The sequence below is a fragment of the Rhineura floridana genome, chromosome 8, assembly GCF_030035675.1.
Source record: "Rhineura floridana isolate rRhiFlo1 chromosome 8, rRhiFlo1.hap2, whole genome shotgun sequence".
NCBI lineage: Eukaryota > Metazoa > Chordata > Lepidosauria > Squamata > Rhineuridae > Rhineura > Rhineura floridana.
This window is the reverse complement of record NC_084487.1, coordinates 88,116,221-88,138,809: the sequence shown is the minus strand read 5'-3', so window position 1 is coordinate 88,138,809 and position 22,589 is coordinate 88,116,221. Positions and strand designations below refer to the sequence as shown.

The 22,589-nt window shown below is 40.2% G+C and overlaps 1 protein-coding gene across 5 annotated transcripts in view; it reads right to left on the bottom strand.

Moving 5' to 3' along the window:
- The window catches only part of MDFIC (MyoD family inhibitor domain containing), an 81,917-nt gene that overhangs the window by 44,368 nt on the left and 14,960 nt on the right, over positions 1-22,589 (bottom strand). The window contains exon 2 of one of the 5 annotated variants that reach the window (XM_061640045.1): positions 22,041-22,150. The exons of the other annotated variants lie outside the window; for them this stretch is intronic. The gene's annotated coding sequence lies outside the window, so the exon portion shown is untranslated. The remainder of the gene's footprint in view (positions 1-22,040; positions 22,151-22,589) is intronic. 5 annotated transcript variants of the gene reach the window in all.

Here is a 22,589-nt window from a genome sequence, read left to right as displayed (position 1 = left end):
CCCATAGCCAAAGCTATCTGGGCGGTTTACAATAACTAAAAACATTTAAAACAAATATACAAATTTAAAAACACATCTTTTAAAAACAATTTAAAATAATTTAAAATGCGTGCTAAATACCTGGGAGAAGAGGAAATTAAATTGTAAAGATAACAATGTCAATAACAATGTAAAACTTTCAAATCTAGCCTCTTTCAAATCTTCAAACTACTTCAATGGAAAGCTATGCACAGCCATCTAGAATATTAACATTCAGGTTGCAAGATATACCTATGAGTCAACCTGTAAAGTGGCTTTTCTCAGCAACTATTTTTGAATATTTTCTACGAAATAACTAGCATATACTGCACCTTCTGCATCACAGAAAGCATACATTACCTAAACAACAAGAAATGATTAAGGTACAATGCATCTTTTTACAATCAATTTTTCATACTGCATTTTTTTATACTATGCTAACTTTATAATGAAAATAAAGTACCAATTATTATCCACCAACTATTTCTTTGGAACCCCTCAAGTTTTACAACAAATACATTATGAAGAAATAAGATTTCCTTTGTGAAGAAATTGCTACTTCAGCAAAATTGCCAAGTAGATATTTTTCAGAAGGTTCATACTGAGAATTATTTGTTTGGATGGGCCTGAACCTCATTTATAGGACACCAAAGGGATATTTGATATTATGCCATCTTTCTCACTCTATTTAAAGCATTTTTGCAAGGCTTCCCAAGAACACACCCTACACAGATTTCTGCTGTGATCCTTAAGCCAAAAGAATTTCAATCCTTTACTTCAAAAGCTATGAGTACTTCCAAATACACATTCAATGAGACAAATTTGACAAATTTAATGGCTTCATATACTACGAATCAGAATCCAAGCATCTGTCAGAAAAAGAAGAACTTCGTGGAACTATAGATACTGTAGCCATGTTAAAGTTTGAATATTCTGGTGTGTGGTTTTCTAATTTAAAAAATCAAATTAAAAGAGAAATTGTTAGAAGCAGATTATACAGCCACAAGAGTGGATGTATACTATAGTCAGCATGGATTTTTCGCATTCCGCAATGTTAAACTGAAAATATCCCCCCATGCCATTCTGCTTCTTCCAATAAGCTCATTTCAGAACAAAACCTTACAAAACATATAGTCCTGAACTCAGAAACATTTGCTTAACAACCCTCTAAATTTTCATGGCGATACAGAAAACAGTCAAAGAGAGCAGAGAGTTCAAAATGTAAAAAGAGAGGGGGGGGGAAACAGACCCCTTTTGGACTTTCATCTGTCAGAGTTCTCATAATCTGCTGAAATTAATTAAAAATCAGCCATGTTCAGAGAGTACCTCTAATCCTATTACTGACCTTGCCCCATACTCTGACCTTCATCCTCTGCAGTTAAAAGTTAAAAAAAAAATGCCTGGCTGATTTTTAATTAAGAAATTTTGGCTTGAACTCAGTGTTGGGCATGCTCAGTAAGAACCAACTGTCAGTGTTCCAAAAGCCAGACTCACAGTTGCTGGGCTTGCCTAATCAGGAAGCCACACCCACACCAGACTTTGATTTCATGTGAGACAGTCATGGCTTCCCCCAAAGAATCCTGGGAAGTGTAGTTTGTGAAGGGTGCTGAGAGGAGACTCCTATTCCACTGACATAGCTCCAGGGGCCAGACTGGTTTAACAGTCAGCCACTCTGATTGAAGATCTGTGAGGGGAACAGGGCATCTCCCAGCAACTCTCAGCACCCTTCACTAACTACACTTCTCAGGATTCTTTGGGAGAAGCTATGACCGCCTAAAGTGAAATAAAGGTCTGGTGTGAATGTGACCAGGGACAGCTTTGGTTTAAATTTGGCTGGGAGGCTACATGTGCCTGCTGTAGAATAAAAAGGTGGGGGGAAAGCTGAAAAAGAATGATACACAATGTTTTCCTTTTGTAAAGGAAAGGAATTTCCCCACTGTTCATTGACCACCTACTCAATCTTCTGCCCTCCCCTCCCCACCTTCCTCCTACCCCCACCCCTCCCCCAGGTCAGTTTCACCTATCCTAACCATGCCTGCACAGTAGTAAATCCCACTGAACTAAAAAAGCATGCAAATGTTCAAACCTACCCTCTCCTCCCTCCCATCACCTCCCCTTTGCCCCTTCCCTCTCCCTTCCTTCACCAATCCCTTCTCCTCCCCCATCCCCTTCCAATCCCCTCCTTCCCCCTCCTCTCCCATGGTCAGTTTTACCTTCCTAGGACTACAACCTGGGAGACCAGAATTCAAATCCCCACACAGCCATGAAGCTCACCGGGTGACCTTGGACCAGTCACTGCCTTTCAACCTCAGAGGAAGGCAATGGTAAACCACTTCTGAATACTGCTTACCATGAAAACCCTATTCAAAGGGCCGCCATAGATGGGGATCGACTTGAAGGCAGCCCATTTACATTTTCAAGCATGATTGAATGGGAGTAAATCCCATTGAACTCAATAAGTATGCAAATGCTCTCCCCTCCTCTTCCCTCCCATCACCTCCCTTTTGCTCCTTCCCTCCCCCTTCTTTTACCCTCCCCCTCCCCTTCCAATCCACTCCTTCCCTCTCCCACTGCTTCTTTCTCTCCCTTCTTCCTTCCCTCTACTCTCCCCTCCTCCTTCCCCATGGTCAGTTTTACCTATCCTAGCCATGATTGCACTGGAGTAAATCCTATTGACCTCAATAAGCATGCAAATGATCAGACCTGCCTTTCCCCTCCTTCCCCTCTCCTCTCCCTTCCTCCTCCCTTATTCCTCTCCTCTCCTTCCTCCTCCTCCCCTGACCACTACAGGCTTCCCTCCCCATGGTCAGTTTTACATATCCTAAGCATTATTGCACGGGAGTAAATCCCACTGAACTCAAGAAACGTGCAAATGACCAAACCTGTCCTCCCCCTCCTGCTTGCTCCCCCCCTACTCCCCTCCCCTCATCCCCTGTGGTCAGTTTCACCTATCCTAAGTGTAATTGCAGGGGAGTAAATCCCACTGAACTCAGTAAGCATGCAGCGATCAATCTATTCTCAGCAAACTTGCACAGGATCCCATTTCTTACCTCCCAGAGTAAAAGCAGGGAAATTCACTAATAGGCAAAAAAACCCTTGCGATTTAAGAATGTATCTATAGCCCACAGATATTTCTATCAAACTTTAAAAAGCAGGGAAATTGGGCAGCTATAGTGAATGCACCAGGGGAGCAGGAAACCCGACCTCCTCTCTGAGATATTGGACTGCCCTACAAATTTGTCAAAATGCAAACACAATTTGGGTTGGTCTTTTACTGTCCAATCCACTTCCTCTGTACTTGGAAGAATGTGGTTCCCAAGATTCTTTTGGGGAAGCCATGACTGTAAAAGTGGTCCAATAGTGCTTTAAATGTAAGGTGCAGATATGGCTTTTATCACAGAGGGCAAATTTTAGTCACAACTATAATGAGGGAGGGGCTCAGACTTTCAGCTCTGCTTTTTGTGGGGGGAGGGAGTTTAAGTACCCAGTTACATATTAGGGAAGGTACATAATATCATCCTCAAATAATTTAGGGGATGAAGACCATTCCCTCACCTTCCCGTTCTTTTCAATGCACCTTCTTTTTTTCTTGCTCCCTCTGCATTTCTCTCTCATTTTTCTAACCTTCCTGTCTTTTTCTTTCCTTCTTTCTGTTATTTTCCCTCCTTCCCTTCCCTTCCCATCTTTCTCATCCTCTATTCATTCTCATTTTCCATTCCCTCTTTTCTTTTCTTTTTGTTTCAGTTACAGGAATGACCAGTATGCTGGCTGTGGATTTTCTGCATCAAGCAGGGGAGTGGACTGGATGGCATATTAAGGCTCCACCAGCTCTGTGATATACTTATCTAGTTTCCACCTACTGGCCAATTCCAAGAATGATGCAAATGGCTCTGACAGATATAAGGCCCAGGTGGTCTCTACATGCCGTTTGATCTCAATCAAGTGTAATAGATATTCTCAACTAACACAGAGACATTTTGCCAGGGATGCATCAAGTTTTTGTGCCTCAAATAGAAGTTTAGCATTCAGAAATTGTATTACTGATAGGAAAAATAACCTCTGAAATTTCATCTCAGTAGTTATTTAATGTCAAGTTACTGTGGCCATAAGGAGCTCATGTTGGAGTCAAGTATTCTCTTCATGGCAACCTATGAAAAGCCAGTAATGAATACTAAAAATGTGTTAGGGATATATGATAAAGAATTCACTGCATGTGTACTTCCAATTTTGTACATGTTCATTGTATTTAACTGGAACCACTAATTTTATAACGAATTACAACAGTGATCAACATTTTGTAACACTAATTTATAGTCTCCCTAACATTTTACACATTAGTATTCTTGATCAGCATCTTACACCTTCATTAATCACATTATCAAGGGTGTTTTGTTTTCTGTCACATAAAAATTTATGAGGTCTCAGGGCAAGGCAGGTGGTTATTCCTCCAAGGGGTTTTGCCCATTTAGTTTCCTCTTTACATATCCGAACATGTTCCTTTATTTTTTGTTTTCTCAGTTAATTTGTTTTATGACAGTGCTTTAGGTTTATAATACCAAAATACTATAACTACTAGACTATTACACATAAGTATTGCAAGCACTGGATATGCCAGAAATGCTATGAAAGATTCCAGGAGCTCGGTGCTTGTCCAGAAAGGATTATAATTTACTGCTTACCATTCATTTTTGCTGTGAGGCTACCGGGAACATGATGCATGGCCACATCACATACTGTCTGTTTTGCTACCTCCTGAGTGGGTGAGACACAAAAGCAGAATAGTATGTTGATGGTCCAAATGGATCCCTACAGATGTGAGGGCACCCTTACTTGGCCACAGTTGGAATCACTTTCATCAACTTGCCTGGGGAGCGAGTAGGCAGAACAGACAAGACGGAGCAGCACTGTACACATTGAAATGTTGCTGCTTCATACTGAGTTAGACCACTGGTCTATCTAGCGTTCAAAAGTGTAGCCTTTCTCTGACCAGCAGGAGCTCTGTAGTCTATCAACAACAGGTCTTTTCTAGCATTTGCTAAGTAATATCTATTTCAAGTAGAAATGCCAGGGGTAGAATATGTGGCAAAATGAGGACACTAAATTAGGAGAGGCTTTTTTAAATACCAGGGTGAGTGTGTTAAAGTAAGCTTGGAAAGATAATCTGCCCATTTGAATGGCATGGGGTGGGAGATTTAGCACTATTTTCAGAAAAGTTAAGCGGTAGAGGGAGGAGAGCATGTATAACCCAGGGAAAAGTTACAGACTATCATTGTGAAGTTCTTGAAATCTGCTGTCATTACTGAACACTGCCATTATTAAAATCATAACAATATATGACAAGGCAACTACACAATTAGCTAAAATTACTGAATGTAACCTTGGCCTTTTGTGTTAAAGCACAGAAAATAAAGAATATACATTAAGGAATTTCACTTCAAGTTCAAACTGAAACAGATTGGAACCAATACAAAAATTCTCTTTGTATTTAATAAGACTCCATTTAATAAATCAATCAGTTAAATCAATCAGAAGATATTGTTCATAAATTAATAAGATGTCCTGATTAATCAAGCAGTAGACGTTTTAAGAAACGTTACTTTCAATACATATACTTATAAAAACTGCAGTTGCAAAGCACCAACTGAAAAGAGGCACATGCACACACAAAGAGGGAATGCCTCTAGGATTACCCCTGCTATGACTCATCTATGCATCAACCAAGTAGCATTCTGCTTCAGAATTATTTTTACTCACATGTAAATTTATAAAATCAACCAACCAACTAAAACTGATACAACTGGCAAACCAATCTTATGCATGTTCACTGATGTGGAGCATAGTCCCCCCCAAACTATGTACTGGGTTGCTGCCCAAGACCTTTTAAAAATCAGGTGACAGTCCTGGTCTTCAACAGTTACGAAATTTGGGTTTTAATTGTTGTTGGCAAATGGCAGCATTTAATTTAATGGTTGTGGGCAAATGGCCACAAAAGCAAAAGTATTGAAAAAAGTTAACTAACCATAGGAGATAAGGAATTCTGTATAGGCAAGTGCACAGAATTCCACACAGATAAATGTTCAGGCTGACAGGAGAAATGGATGGCTTCATCACTCCCCTACCAGCCCAACTGATTTCTATACTGGCCACAGAGGAAATAAACCTGCTTGCTCTGTGACCAGCAGGCTGAAGGACAAAAAAGTAATAATTTTAGATTTACTTACTATACATTTCAAATTTTACTATGGTTTGTATCCAATGCTCCATGAACAGAGTTTGATTTGTGCAACGGGACTTCTGTTTTCTCCCATATGCCCCCCAAATCTGCTCCAGAGGATCCCTCAACCCTCTGGAGGGGATTTTTGAGGGCTAGAGGAGACAGGAGAGCAAGTTCCATTGCACACATGGAAGTCTGTTGCACTGACGGAGCTGCAACACCAAATGCAGCCCTATATTTTTGGCAACATGATAGCTGAGAACTGTCTTATTTAATAGGAAAACATTTGGCACACAATATTCATAACATGAGAAAGTTATTTTAACCTGAACAATAAACAAGCACACAACTGAATTGAAATATCAAACGGTATATGTAACACAAAATAAGAGAAAAATACACAGTTATGGCTGCCTGAATAACAATATGTTAATTACAGAAACAATCATAAAAATGCATACACAGAAATGTACTGAATACAACCAATTACAGTGTACAGTATTAAATACAGAAATTTATACTGTGTAAAGTACAAAGTATTATATTGAATGCATTATCAACAGGTATCCAGTATATTCCTGTTTCAGAAACTTCAATGAAAACAACTTCTTAACTGATCCCACAAATGCCTCTAATAACTCACAAGCCCTGGATATAATTGTCAAGAGCAGAAGACATTTCCTGGAATATTTGTTATATCTCTCCAGACAAAAGGATTGTTGAGTTTCTCCAAATGAAGAAATTACTTAACGCCAAAAGGCTAACTCGGCTCCAGCAGCTTCAGATTGCTCTGATATTTTAACTACATTACTAAAATAATTTGCCATAGAAGCATTTTGCTACAGTAAAACAAGAGTTATTGTCCATGGATTGCAAAGATAAACTTTCCTATAAAAAAGTTATGCACTTGCTTACCTAAAGGGAAATCAAGTGTAGAATGACTCCAGTGCTAACCAATTCAGACACAATACTGTCTTTCAACACCCCCTCAAAAAAACCCACACAGCATTCTTCTACTAGACTATAGGGTTCCATGTCACTAAAAGACAGTGAACACAAAGTTTCAACATTGAGAAAGGAAAAAAACCCAGTCATCTTGCTCTTCTAAATTTGCAACAGAACATTCACTGAGGAGATGGTAAAGATAACCATAATGGGATGAAATTATCCATACTATTTCTTCCCAAGCAAGTTAAAATTCTGATCCTTCTCTCAGTTCACAGAGGAAGATATAAATCTTTATGATTATGCTTGAACACTTTCAATATAGCAGAGGCCAGAGGTACTCAGAAGTCCTTGTCTTGTGGAATTAACTGAAGGGGCACCAAATATCACCAGAACATTTTGCTTTATTTTCAACATTTTAAAGAATTGCATTATTCTTGTAATGCCATAATACATATACATGCAATTTTTTAGAAACACAAGTTTATTTCAATTAAAAGTTGAATATCTTTTTCAGAAATGTATAGAATTAATCAACTTTGTCCTGTTAGAGCTCATTTAGTATACACCGCATTTACATATTTCCAACATAGGCAATGCTTTTTTATGATATTATAAGGTTATTTCTCAAAAATACTTTGTACGTGGAAAAATGTTTTAACACAGAGTTGCTATAACAATGTGTGAATGTCTTGCTATTTTTATTCAATTAATTTGCTGTCCCCCTCCAAATTCAAGCAGAAGAATGCACTGGTGAAACCATCAATAGGGTCAGAATTTCTATATCAAAAATATCAAATAATTAGACAGTTCTTAACCTGCATGGACCTGTGAGGGTTTTCACAGAGCACAACAGAGCCCTACCCCATTCCCATTATGTGCACACTCATGTTCTATATTTTTATTTATTTATTTCCTGCCCTTCCTCCCAATAGGAGCCCAGCACGGCAAACAAAAGCACTAAAACACTTTAAAACCTCATAAAAACAGACTTTAAAATATATTAAAACAAAACATCTTTAAAAGCAATTTAAGAAAGGTTTAAAAACATACTGAGCCAGTGTGGCATAGTGGTTAGAGTGTTGAACTACAATCTGGGAGACCAGGGTTCGAATCCCCACACAGCTATGAAGCTCACTGGGTGACCTTGGGCTAGTCACTGCCTCTCAGCCTCAGAGGAAGGCAATGGTAAACCCCCTCTGAATACTGCTTAGCATGAAAACCCTATTCATAGGGTCACCATAAGTCGGAATCAACTTAAAGGCAGTCCATTTCCATTTTCAAAAACATTAAAAAGCAATTCCAACATAGATGCAGACTGGGATAAGGTTTCAACTTAAAAGGCTTGTTGAAAGAGGAAAGTCTTCAGTAGGTGCCGGAAAGATAACAGAGATGTCACCTGTCTAATATTTAAGAGGAGGGAATTCCATAGGATAGGTGCCACTACACTAAAGGTCCGTTTCCTATGTTGTGTGGAATGGACCTCCTGATAAGATGGTATCTGCAAGAGGCCCTCACCTGTAGAACGCAGTGATCGACTGGGTATACAAGAGATAAGACAGTGTTTCAGGTATCCTGCTTCCAAGCTGTATAGGGCTTTGTACACCAAAATTGGAAAGCTGAACTTAGATCGGTAGCTAATAAATAAGCAGTGCAATTCTTTCAGCAGTGGGGTGACATGCTGCTGATACCCTGCCCCAGTGAGCAGTCTCACCACTGCACTTTGCAGCAGTGGCAGCTTCTGGACCAACCTCAAGTGTAGCGCCACACAGAGCACATTAAAGTAATCCAGCCTGGACGTTACTAGTGCGTGGACAACAGTGGTCAGGCTATCCCGGTCCAGAAACAGCCACAGCTTTCTTACCAGCCGAAGCTGGTAAAAGGCACTCCTAGCCACTGAGGTCACCTGGACCTCTAGTGACAAAGAGGGATCCAGGAGTAACCCCAGACTAAGGACCTGCTTTTTCAAAGGCAGTACAACCCCATCCAAAGCAGACAATTGACCAATTATCTGAATTTGGGAACCACCAACCCACCGCATCTACATCTCACTAGGATTCAGACTCAGTTTATTGGCCCTCATCCAGCCTACCTCCAAGTCCAGGCACCGGTCCAGGGCTTGCAAGGCCTCTCCCAATTCAGATGTTACAGAGAAATAGTGCTGGGTATCATCAGAGTACTACTGACACCTCATCTCAAATCTCCTGATGGCCACTCCCTACATATAGATGTTAAACAGCATGGGGGACAAGATGGTACCCTGCGGCACCCCACAGGCCAGCGGGCCGAAAGACAGTCACCCAATGCTCTTCTCTGAGAGTGACCTTGGAGATAGGATCGGAACCACTGTAAAACAGTTCCTCCAATACCCAGCTCACTAAGTCAGCCTGTGACACTAGACTTTATTTGTTTGAATTAAAAATGTATTTTGCTTATTTGTGGCTTAAAGTAAAAGGTGCTAGGCCTGTTTAGAACTATAGAAAAGTATCAAACTTTGTTGCAGATACAAGGTCAAAATGAGCAAACAAGTGTGAAAAACAAGTTCCAAATATGGTTACCAGAAGGAAGTGGGCATGGATTAAAGTGATGTATGAAAAACAAAGGTGATGTAGTTATGATGATTATGATGTATGAATAATTAGTAAAACAAAGTTGATAAAAGACTTGACTGTGCCTAGCTGAGTCAGAACTAGCTTGCTACTTGTCCATGTGCACGTGCTAGCAATAAAGGTACTCCTTCTCCATCTTTGTTTCGTTGTTCTTGAGCTCTATTGGGTGAGTATCTGGGAGCGGACCCCTGCCACTAGGACCCCTAAAAGGGGGCTAGGGCGTTTTGTTTATAACAAGCCCAGAAAGATACCATGGTCAATGGTATCAAAAGCAGCTGAGAGATCAAGTAAGAATAACAGGGTCACACTCCCCATCCTTCTCCCGATAAAGGTCATCCATCAGGGCGACCAAGGCCAATTCAGTCCCACAACCAGGCCTGAACCCAGACTGGAATGGGTCAAGATAATCTGTTTCATCCAAGAGTACTTGCAATTGCTGCACCACAACCCTCTCAATCACCTTCCCTAAAAAGGGGGTATTTGTGACCGGTTGGTAGTTGCTGCAAACCAATGGGTCCAGGGTGGGCTTTTTCAGGAGTGGTCGAATCATCACTTCTTTCAGGGTGGCTGGAACCACTCCCTTCCACAACGATGCATTGACCACACCCTGGGTCCACTCGGTCAACCCCCCTCGGCAAGCTTTAATAAGCCAAGCAGGGCAAGGGTTTAGAGGACACATTGCTGGCCGCATTGTCACAAGCACCTTGTCCACGTCATCAGGCCGCATCAACTGAAACTGTTCCCAAGAAGTTGTAGCAGATGTTGCACTGGACACCTATCAAGCCATTACACATCTTCTACATCCCCATCCAACTCTCCCTTCTCCACTCAAATTATACAAGCTCCCACTCCCCATAACAACCTTGATGTCATGATACTGCCCCACTCCGTGTGTATAACAAATGGTTCTGGACCAGTTCTGGGAAGCATTAGTGTCATTGTTTTCAGGGCTTTATAACTCAATTGTAGTATATTTATAGCACAGGAACACAGCTTCAGGTCTACCTGTGAATATTTCTAAGTGAAATACTCTTCACACATACTAGCTCAAACAGGAAGAGACTTAAAGTCACACAGAAAGTGCAATATATGCTTGCATTTCCTAGTACAAATTATAACAGCAGTTTCAACTCTCATGCCCTAAGCAAAATATAATTACCCAGATAATGACAAAAGAGTAAGAAACCAGATCTTTTCCTCCTTATATCTGTAAAAGGCAGCTCCTAATACAACATGCGATACTAACTATAAAAGCCCTTAAAACCTTATTCGAGCTCTGAAAGAAACGCCCAGAAATTGCCAGAGAAAAGGCCTTATGGCCTAACACCAGAGTTTATCAGATCTTCTGAATTAGAGGTGGACAAAATTGCTGGGTTCCACTCCTGTATTAATACTGAAGAACTGACATCATTGTCGATATTTCCAATGAACTACCAGATGCTTCTCTGGAGTTTGTGTCAGAGCTGAATTCCACTCATTGAACATTAGCAGTTATATACATAATAGGCCGCATACACATGCACGGAGGCCTCCTGAACCAACTTGGCACAGTGACATCATGCTACAGGCCTCCACACCTATTTGGTATGATCTACATTGTTCCCAAAACCTTCAGATGCATAACAAAACTGCAGAGCTTGGAAAAGTTACTTTTTTGAACTACAACTCCCATCAGCCCCAGCCAGCATGGCCACTGGATTGGGCTGATGGGCGTTGTAGTTCAAAAAAGTAACTTTTCCAAGCTCTGCAAAACTGTCAGATTCTGATGAATCTTCAGCCAGGTTCACCATGGTTTCAAAGCAAGTGAAATGCAAATCTAATGCCTATGTCTCTAACCATATACCTCTATCAAGTCCAGATTTATATCTGAAAACTGACTTAAATGAACTATGCAGCCACTTATCCTAAGGCAAGATGTTTGCCTTGACTGCCCTTTCTAGATGATCCTGGACACACAGCCGAATGTAAGCAGGGTGGTGTTTTTGTAGACTGCTATGTGCCAGAACAACCTGCAGACTACACAGATATAAATTTGTATTCTATTTATTCTATACTTAGAAAGTGTGTTATCATACAGACGGTACTAAACACTAAGCATGAATCTTGGGCATTGAAGTACTGATTATTTTGGAGATGGCTAACATTTTTACCCATCTTATACCTTTACAATTTGACAAAGTATCTAATTTTGTGTTTGAAATGCTAAATATGTCTAATTGAATGTATCATTGCTCTAGAAAATTGCAGACTGCAACAACGCCAACTCACTCCACAGTATTATTTCAGGAAAAGTGTGGGCAGGTTCTTATTTTTTATATACCATACAACTCCCAGCACAAGTAAGCTTCGTTGAATTACCCCTGGAACTATACTGAAACATACATCTTAATATAGAATGCTGTGTTATTTCTGTCAGGATTCATTATTGCTGGGGGGGGGGGAGAGACCGAGTTAGATAATATTTGCTTCAAGCAATGTATTACTTCCTGTACTTTATTCGTTTGAACAATTAGTTAGAAGATAGCAGCCCCATGTCCTCCTCTCAGATTTAAGTTCAGTATATATGGGTAATTCTTTATTCAAACAAAAAGCTTGATACACTGAAATACTCTTGATAGCTCTCTCTCATTCAAGTACTGGTTCCCACATTACAGTTACCTGGAAACATCATATAATCAAGCAATGAGTGAAAGTAGTGTGCATAAAATCACTATAACTATCACTTCACCTGATTGGATGAATAACAGTGGAACAAATTAGCTTTCAGTGTATTTTCTGTAGGGTCTCAGTGTCAGTAAGACCTGAGAATGCAACAGAGATTTCACACAAGCAAGCTATCATATGACAAAGCTGATCATGTGAATCAGCTCTGAAATATTAGCCTTCAGAGAACAATTCACTAATACTAGAAAATGGGGACAGCACTATGGTAGGATTATATATATATATATATATATATATAATGTACTGCATATTGCCTTAAAAGGTGTTTGCTTTAAGCCCTTCTGGGTGAAGTTAGCTAAATTCTTCCTCTTACTGAATGGTAGAGTTCCAAGACAGTACAACATACCCAAGAAGTTTATCATCTCCACCTCCATTGTGGATGAAAAGACCCCTTTCCAGGAAGAACAAGGTGGATGTTTAGTGAAGAGGACAAATTGAAGCTGAAATGATGGATGGCAGTGACCTTTCTATCTGTAAAACTTCAGCATATAATGGGCTATTTAATCTTGAGAACTGGATTATTATTAATCAATTATTCATGACTGTTTGAATATATGGGAGATGCTTCTTGTTTTCTTAAATATCACAAAGCTGAAGTCCTGTTTGAGCAACAGGAAGATTAAATCTGAACAAGTCTATGAGACACTAGAATTTCCCATGCTTAGTGCTCCTTCAACTTTATTGCTTATTGCTATAGAATATAGAATATTATACTGAATTAACTCCTTACGATGATTTTATAGTAATGTGTCATTAAAACAAAGGGAGAAATGATGTAATAGAAAAACAAGTACATTACTGAAATTTAGCAGAAAAAGCTATGAATGACAATTAGACAGCTTCTCTTTTCAAGAAAAATGTCTCATTTTAATATAAGATCCTACAGGTGCCCAAATTGCATTCTGAAATGATCATGTGCACATCAACTTATTCCACTTTGGATGATAAAAAAAAAAATCAAAGCAGATGGATAATGTGACAATGGTATGTACATCTGCATTAATACTCTTCAGAACCATGCCTACAGCTAGAATTTTACTTTCCATTTTTAAAATTTCCCTTAATTTTCTAAGGAAAGAAGTAAGATTTTTGAGAAACCACAAGTGAGGAGAGAAGAGAAGAGACAATTAAGAGGAGATATAATAGCCATCTTCAAATACTTAAAGGGCTGTCACATAGATGGGGCACATGTTTTCTGTTGCTTCAGAGCAAGGGTGGAGAAACTTGGGGTCAGGGGACCAAATGCAGCCCTCCAGGCCCCTTCTTAGACCATACCTCCTCCTCAAACCACACACCTCTCTGCTCATGGCCCATAGCCTCCTCAAGTGCTTTTGCATGATGTAATGTAATGTTTTTTTTGGAACATGCCTCTGAACATGCCCTTAACAGTGCCTCTTCTTGACAGTGCCTGGATGGAAAGATTACTTTTGTGTGACTGGAATGCATCCTACTGTGAAACATAATCCACTTTTGCCTTGGAAGACTGCCTTGAAAGCTGGTGGCCTCTTGTTCATTAAAGGTTTTTAAGCAGAGCCTGAATAGCCACCCATCAAGGATGCTGTGGCAGTGAATTTCCTGCATTAGCAAAGGTTTGGACTAGAGTACCTTTGAGCAAGGCTTGGGGGAGCAGGGAGCAAATGCCCTGGGGCCCAGACTTCTGGAGGACTGGGTCCTCTGGGGCCTGGATTGTGAAAAAAATTCTTTAGAAAATAATTTTTGGTATCTCAGACTAGAGTGTAGCTGTGATGTCTGTTGCTAAATCTTTCCATAAAGTCTTATATAAGCTACAATATTTAGTTATATGATTAAGACATGACTGTCAAGAACATGTCAGAAAGCTTGAATGTATCATGGCTCTCAGGCAATGAATTGTGGGATTTGATCTTGTTCAGAAATAAGGCCTTTGCTGTGTCATTCCTTTCCAGCTGCAGCTAATTAGATCTTTGAAGACACCTGCTTATCTTCTGGGAGACTAGTACCGAGGGCAGCTTGACCTGAAAATAGAGGGGTGTATGTGCCTGCTAGGCACGAAGGCATGAAGAAGAGTTACCTCCTAAGAAAGCTCCCTGATTAGTTAATTAGTATGGTCTGATACTAAGGGTTTTTTCCATAAGTATTGGGGTGAAATCTTTAGCCTTTGTTCCCCTGGAATCCATCTTGCCTAGGTGGATGTCCATATGGGTTCCACTGCCCTTGACTGCCTGTACTATGCCTCTCTGCGGGGAGAGGTGAGACTTTGCAACAACCACCTCTTCAGCAAGTAGAATAGATTAGTTTGTTTTGTTATTTTCCGTTTGCGGTAGAACTCTTTGTCTCTTTGTATTTTACCTGGCCCCTTTTGGGTGTGGGTTTTAAGGAACCACTTTCTGCTGTTATTAATTGTGTACTTATATTTTTATTCAATAAAGCTACTTCTTATTTATCCATGTGTGTTCTTTGTAGGAGGGCAAATTTGGCTCTGAATCTGGTACTTTGGCCACTGCCCGGGGCTCCAGGACGAGGAATGCCTGTTTAGCTCTTGTCTTTTGGAATCCCTGGCAGAGTTGTTTCCGGGCTCTGGGTTTTCCCTGACTCAGAGTGGCTACTCAGATTAAGGGGTGGTCTACCTACCTTGCAGGGCTGTTGCTGGGTTGCTCAGTTTTAGCAGGGGGAGATAGTTTGCCTGGATCAATTGCCCTGGGTGGGGAATTGGGTCCTGGGACTGCACAGGAGGCCAGTTTGGTGGCCGTAGTGCATCACAATGACAAAGCGCAACATATACCTTGACAGAGTCTCAAGCTGAGACCTGAACTACTAAGCCCCAGTAATAGGCCCCAGTTCAGGTTCCAGAGCTACTAGGCTACAGCAGTTGGTCCCAGTTCACACAACTACTAAGCCCCAGTAGTAGGCCCTGTTCACACAAGGCCTCAGTTCACATTTGCTCCACAAGCATTTCCTACAATTGCCTTAAAGGAATAGTACACCACAGTGGCAGATGAAGATGAAGAGAAAGCTAATACATGGGAGTGTGTGTCACTTCTTATTATCCGGTCTGTGACTAGAACACACTGGAACATGTCTACATGTGTTTTGGCATTGTTTTAAGATGAAATTAACATTATGGAGTATGAACACATGTCTAAAGCACAGAACAGAAAAGTGAGAAAAATATGAAAAAGCAAAAAAAGGTCAGGCAAGATTATTCAGCCAGAGCTTTATTTCAAAATCATTATGAGGTGATGTGTGAGATAGCGAAAGCCAGTCATCGGATGCTCAAGCATTATTAGAATAGAAAAAGCTAATGAGGATTCTGCTGAAGAACAGAGATGCATTAAGCACAGCTCAGGGTAAGGATAGCTTAGTCTCATACTATATTAAGTACTGATAAATATTGTTTGCTATTTTCTGTGCAGTAAACCAACCTGGGGTCTCTTGAGGAAGGGTGGTATATGTAATAAATAATAATAATCTAATTCTTGAATACTTCATTCTGAAGTAATTTGTCTGTACACTTAGCACACCAGAATAAATTTGCATATTTTACCTTTTCTTTCATTTTTGTATGTAAAACAAAATATGAAACACTTGTTCTTCAAACATGAATATTAGCGTATAGTACTAGTGTTCAGTACTTGCAGGAAATTTAGGACCACCATGAATTTACCAGATCTCCTTTATAGGTACTATATTAAGTAAAAAATTCAAAAACTATTCACTCCATTGGAAACAGCATAAAATTAGCCTGAACTGATATAAAGTACATGTCTCAAAATAATGTTGAATATGTTTTTAAAAAATGCAATGCAAAAATTATGCATTTAAGGGTTATTTTTAACAGTTACCAAACATATTAGCTATCCTGTTCTGATAAATATTTTTATTTATTTTCAATTTCTCATCCTAAATTAAACCTGTCACTTAAAAAAAGAAAGGAGTAGCCTTTGGTTTGTAGGAAGATTTAGAGGGCCCAATTATGCATTTTGCCCCAGGCCCAGTGCCAGCACTCAATAGCCCTGCGTTTGAGGTTCCTCCTAAAGGGGAGATTCTATGATACACAACCAAGAGTAATCTGAAATATAGATTGTCAAAATAAAAGAGTAATAACTGCTGGCTACAGCAAAATATTTCTCAGATGAAGATTGATAAAATTTGCATCTTAATGCTAGTCATGTGAATAAAATTCAGAACGCTACCAACCAAATGAACAATTTCACTAAGTCAGACAAACATCCCATCTATGTGCACTGTTTTCCCATGTTCAAGAGAGAGGGGGGAACCCAGAAAACACTATCTGCCAGCCATATCCACTTTCGAACATGCAATGAAAACATTGTGCATACTCTTTTGAAGAAGTCTCACTTTGACTATCTCACCTATAAAATAGAACAAAGGGAACTATGAAAAAGGAAGAGGCACCAGAATCTATTGTAAAACAATATAGCAATGGGCAAAGAGTAAGGTTTTCCAAGGAGCAAGACTGGATTAGGTGAGATGGAAAGACAAAATGCTAGCTCACAAAGTAGGAAGGAAATGCATGGACTACCCTTAGTGGGAGAACGGTAGAAGCTGCTTGAGGGAGAATGAGTAGAGTGAGAGCAGAAGGGTGCACCAGTAAAGGAAGAAGAGAACCAGCAGTAATGGAACGAACTGGGAAAATTGAAGACTGTGAGGTGGAGAAGCAGAGGTGAGCAAAATATGATACTCTAAAGCATACCAAGAAAAGCAAGAAATATTTTTAAATGCTTTTGCCAGCTCCCACTCTTGCAGAAGACTGCGGGGGGGGGATTTGTGACACAACAGCAGAGGCTGGCCAGGCAACATACTAGCTGCTAACAGGAAAACTGTCAGGAGTTTAACAACAACAAAAACAGCAGAATACTGTGGTTTCTTCTAATTGCACCCCAATTTTAATGGCCAGAATTAAGTTCTGTATTTGTATACTCCTGACACTCACCAATAGAACTGGCCAAGGGTTATTATCTTGCTGTATTGTTTGAAAATAGTAAAAACAAAACATCTGGAAACAATTATAGCAGGAAAGTTTAAAGAGTTACAGTAAACAGAGCAATATTTGAAACTGTGTAAGTGAATAAACAATCCATTTGGGGGAGAAAAAAGAATATCGGGTCAGTAGCAGTAAAGAGAAAACAAGGCTCTTGTCAAAATTATAATAAATCTTATGTTCAATTTAACACAGAAAAGCAAGTTCCTTGACAAGTCACCCTTACGTAACACTTTTTATATAATTGCTTTGTGTGTTTACTTTTGAATGATTCCATTTTCTACACAATACCGTTCATAGTTATTTGATAATCCCAATATAATTTTAGTGATTAGAATGATCCATCAATAGCATGAATTGCATGAAACATGCAAGCAATCGTCCCAATCAAGAGCTGCTGAGGCACACAAGAAGATTTTACACATATGACAACTTCCTACATACACTGCACTTTTGTGAATATTCCCATTCATGGTTGTGAACATTCCTGTTCATGGCAGTGCCAAAGGCAGAAAACCATGTTAACAAACAGTTTCACATAAACATTAGAATGCAGAGCTCTAAACTGAAAGACAAAGAATTTCTGTAGCCTGTTGAGCTATTCAAGCTTTATTTGCAGGACAGAAATATTAAGCAGAATGAAGCAGCCGCAGCGACTTAAATCCTCTTCTGTTAGAACTATTCTTCTCACTTCTACTCATAGCCTTCAAACAGTGAAACTCTAAGCACAGAGAGAAATTGTTAGAAAATTAGTGTTTTATTTCTTCTTACTTAATCCAACAAAAATATCAGCAAATAACCATGCAAGACTAATTCTTGAAGGAAATAAGCATTGATCTTGCACTGAAATCTGTTAAAACAATAAAGGCATACAATAATAGTTAATCTGCCTTTTATCACTGCCTTTTATACCAAGTGTCCAAGCTCAACATTTCAAAATTCTTTCCATTCCCCTTGGTTCCTAGGTCATTATAGCGTTTCTTTCTTCAGCAGAAATTAGGACATTTCGTTAATTCACATAACAGGGAAGAGCAGTAACGACAGCATCTAGCAATTAACTATTTATTTAATATTGTTATACTCCTTAGAGAGTTTTTGAGTTAGTTTACAAATCATCTTTTTTAAAAAGCCTACCCAGGAAATAAGAGAGTAAGATACCAGCAGAGCATTAAACTAACAAAAACAGTAGACCACTGTAAAGATCTAACACCTATAACAACAATAGCTACTATGATACTTAACATCTTTTACCTGGCAACTAAAACTCAAAAGAGTAAGCAGAGGACAAGGCCACCACCAAGAAAGCCCATTCTCTGGTCATGACCCCCACCTGACCTTACCAGGTGCAGAGACATAAGAAAAGGGTCTCCTCAAATGATCTTAATGCCTCGGGATTGTATCCAGATTAGCATTAAGTAATGGGTCCTGCCAGCTCAATGATATCTACTTGTACAATGGGACTTCTCCCCTTGCACCCCCTAAATCTGTTCTAGGGGTTACCCCAATCCTCTGAAGCAGATTTGGAAAGGGCATGGGGTGCATGCAAGGGGAAGTCCCATTGCACAAGCAGAATTCCTTGCACTAACAGAACAGGCTAGGTCTTTTGTTGTTGTTGTTTAAGCCCTTTCATGACACCATAAGTCAGCCACTTCACGCTGCTTAATGTTATGTATTATCCCAATCTTACAGATGGGGAGGGGAGGGGAGGCAGAAGCAGAGAATTTGTGGCCTTAAGACTAGCCACACACTGAGATCATGCTGGCTGAGTTTTGAACTTGGACCTCTAGCTCATAGATGTGTTGTTTTAAACCATTATGTGCAATGTCATAACATTGAGATAGCTCTAACACAGCGTTACCCAACCTTTTTCGACCCAACGCCCCTTTGCAAAATCTTTTTGTGCCCAACGCCCCCCTCAGATTAAGTATATGCCAATGCTTCCTATTCTTCCCTTAAAATATGAGTAATGCATAAAAGGTATTTTCAATTATTATTACTGATCGTTTTTATCACTTATGACACTGGCCGCTATTCAGCTTTGGGAATCGCTGACCTAAAGACACCTGAACACATATAAGGCCTTTACTGGGAAGAAAAATCCACGCAGGGGCAAGGAAAGACCTGCTAACACAAGCAAAGTGAGTGCCGTGTCTCTTCACTGCCACAAACAGGGCACAATGATACAGACAGAATTACAACAGCCTGGGCAAATAACGCCTTGTCAGTCAGACACAGTAACGACTTCTTAGACTTAGTGCTACCAAGCCTGGGAAGAAGGCAGAGGGAGGTGCGCGAGTTGCAAGATTTGCAAGCGTCTGCAGCGGCAAGAGACTGTGTACCTCAAAAACTTCCTACTGCAAAGGTGCATGCCGCTCCTGCAGGGTCTTGTCATCTGACTCAGACCCCCTCATACGTTGATGAGTTCACAGCTCTGTAGTTCTAGCCTCCAGCTTACATGTCTCCAGAAGGCAAGACATTTTGAAAACAGCTGCAAAGCAGATAAATAAACATACTTCTCCTCCTCACCCTGACCCTCCAAAAGAACACAGCTTTCTCAGCTTTGAAATGCTTTCTTACCCTGGCTTCTCATTAAATCCTCACAGAAGGAGTGAGGGTATGAGGATATTTAAATTAGGGCGAATCAAAACATAGGAGAGAAACCTACCTCAAAGAACAGGGCAAAATCAACACCCCCTCATTTTTTCCACCCTGCCCAAAGAAATCTGAAGGTTACTTACCAGACCAAGCCTACAGTCTCCCTTTTTTTGTCTCTGGGGATATAAGCAGATCATGGGGCCTTTCCCCTACAGCTCAAGAACTCCCACAGGCAACCATTGCCTCCATTCCCCCAAACATATCTATAGCCACCATCAATGGTACTGGCAAAATAACCCGCTTTACTCTGAAGTAGCATACATGTGACTTCAGGTGCAGTTAAGTAAGCCTGGATTGGATTGGCTACATCCTCCTTATGTTTCAGTACTTTAGCTGTGGTAGGTTAGTGTGGGGCAAAGAATGACGCTGTGCTTCCGCCCTTCTTTCTACTCTATCTGTGGACGGCAAACTTAAATGCTTCAACTTCAGACCGCCAAATGTCAACGCCCCCCTAATGAACCCAAACGCCCCCCTAAAGTTTGTAGTGATGCCAACGCCCCCCTGAAAGGCTGTAATGCCCCCCAGGGGGCCGCTACCACCCACATTGGGAATCGCTGCTCTAGCAGATATATAAGAACATAAGAAGAGCCTGCTGGATCAGGCCAGTGGCCCATCTAGTCCAGCATCCTGTTCTCACAGTGGCCAACCAGGTGCCCGTGGGAAGCCCGGAAGCAGGACCCGAGTGAAAGAACACTCTCCCCTCCTGAGGCTTCCGGCAACTGGTTTTCAGAAGCATGCTGCCTCTGACTAGGGTGGCACAGCACAGCCATCATGGCTAGTAGCCATTGATAGCCCTGTCCTCCATGAATTTGTCTAATCTTTTAAAGCCATCCAAGCTGGTGGCCATTACTGCATCTTGTGGGAGCAAATTCCATAGTTTAACCATGCGCTAAGTAAATAAGTACTTCCTTTTGTCTGTCCTGAATCTTCCAACATTCAGCTTCTTTGAATGTCCAGGAGTTCTAGTATTATGAGAGAGGGAGAAGAACTTTTCTCTATCCACTTAATCCTGAATCAGTTTCACACACAAAAATTTAGAGATTTAGGTTTGAAATGTACATGCATGCTTTTCAAGCATAGTCTAGGTCTTTCTGGAGAAGTCTAGGAACTGCATTTGATAGGACTTACTTCCAGATAGCATAGGACTGCAGATGCAGGATTACAGTCTAACATTAAAATCCTATATATTTACAGTTAACTCACTAGTAAACCCCAACAGAGTTTATTTTCATGCAAATGTGGGATTGCAGCCTATGGTGGGCTGCCATGCAGAAGACAAAGCAGTTTTGTTGCTTCAGAGGGTAAGATCAGCACCAATGAATGGAAATGGCAAAGAAGCAGTTTTAGCTTAATGTTAGGAGAAACAGTATAATGGCAAGAGTCGTTCAATGTGGAACAGACTGCCTCAGGAGATAGTGAGCACTCCTTTGCTGGAGGTTATTTAAGCAGAGGCCAGACAGCCATCTGTCAGGAATTCTGTTGGTGCATTGAGCAGGGAAATGGACTGGATGATCTCAAAGGACCCTTTTAGTTCTACAATTCTACAATCATACAGAGTCTTAGCTGGTAGTTATTACTACTGAACTCAATGGGGCTTACTTCTGGGTAGACACAAATAAGTTTGTTCTGTAAAGCAATTAGATCTTCATCACTTATTTATTTATTTATTATTTGATTTATATCCCGCCTTTACTCCCAGCAGGAGCCTAGGGCGGCAAACAAAAACATTAAAAACACTTCAAAACATCATAAAAACAGACTTTACCATAAGTTAGCTCCAGAAGTATCCTTCTACTTGCAGGACTGTTTCACACTTTGCTTTAAGTGAAACTAAATCTAGAAGGTGTTTTTCAGCTGACAATAACTTGTGTGTAAGAATGGCTATAGTACAAACCTTCTGTTGCTGTTTGTAGAATAAGTATTAAGAGTTCACAAAATTCTACAGGTAGATTCTTAAGTGCTAGCAGCTGTTTTCTCTCAGCTCACAGTTCTTTGACTCCAATCCTATAATTTGGATGCAAAGCTGTATTTTACAATAAATAAATTCTACTACTGCCAGAGTGTTGCGGTGGTGGGAATTTTTTGGATTTATTACTTGAAAACCTGAATCATTGTTTTCCATAGTGTATTTTAAGGCACTCTCTCCCTAACACAATAAAGTTGACAATTCCCAAGATTGTTCAAAAGATATTTGCTTTGCCAGGAATTAATGGAAAAGAGCATTACAGGATCTTAAAATATAAATTACACAGAAGCTCTCCCTGACATGGTATAATGCATGTTTGCTCAAGTCACTAAAGCAGATTGTTTACATCTAGATTTCTACTCTCTGATGATGTAGACTGACAGAAATCATCTCTGGGAAGAAATTGCATTGACACACATTCCAGTTCTACACAAATGCATTTGACACAGATTTAGCTACATAAACATTCAGTACAAG